The following is a 516-nucleotide window of genomic DNA, read 5'->3' as shown; positions in this document are numbered from 1 at the left end:
ATTCTGAAAAATAAATGATTGTCATTTTTTTTTCATGCTATTGAGCCAATAGGCCTACATGTTCATCAGGTAATGATATAAATACATGTCTTCTTAGATTTTGCAGCACATAAAAAACATTAAGTTCAAAACTAAGGAAGGAGATGACGTTTACTTTAATGAGAATGGAGACCCAGCAGCAAAGTATGAAATTATAAACTGGCAGCCAACAGAACATGGCATTGTGGACTTTGTCACAGTTGGTCTTTATGATGCATCTTTACCTGCAGACAAACAGCTGAATCTGCTAAATAAGTCTTTAATTTGGGCACAGAACTCAAAACAGGTAAGCTACAATGGTATTACTGTACCTGTTAGTTACTGTGAATTGCAAAATTAAACTTTTAATAAGTTATTTGTTAAAATTATTGTGTCAAAATATTGGTTTGCATACATGGAAATTAGTAATAGAGGCTTGCAAAGCAAACACCTTATCAAAGTGAATGCCTATACAGTTTTCTTATTATTGTTTTTTTC

At 32.2% G+C, this 516-nt stretch overlaps 1 pseudogene; it reads left to right on the top strand.

Annotated features, from left to right (window-relative positions):
* LOC116687027 (extracellular calcium-sensing receptor-like) overlaps positions 1-516 on the top strand; it is a 14,674-nt pseudogene that overhangs the window by 12,529 nt on the left and 1,629 nt on the right.

Source organism: Etheostoma spectabile, chromosome 3, assembly GCF_008692095.1.
Source record: "Etheostoma spectabile isolate EspeVRDwgs_2016 chromosome 3, UIUC_Espe_1.0, whole genome shotgun sequence".
NCBI classification, from domain to species: domain Eukaryota; kingdom Metazoa; phylum Chordata; class Actinopteri; order Perciformes; family Percidae; genus Etheostoma; species Etheostoma spectabile.
The sequence above is the reverse complement of the archived record's forward strand: the minus strand, read 5'-3'. Positions and strand labels throughout refer to the sequence as shown.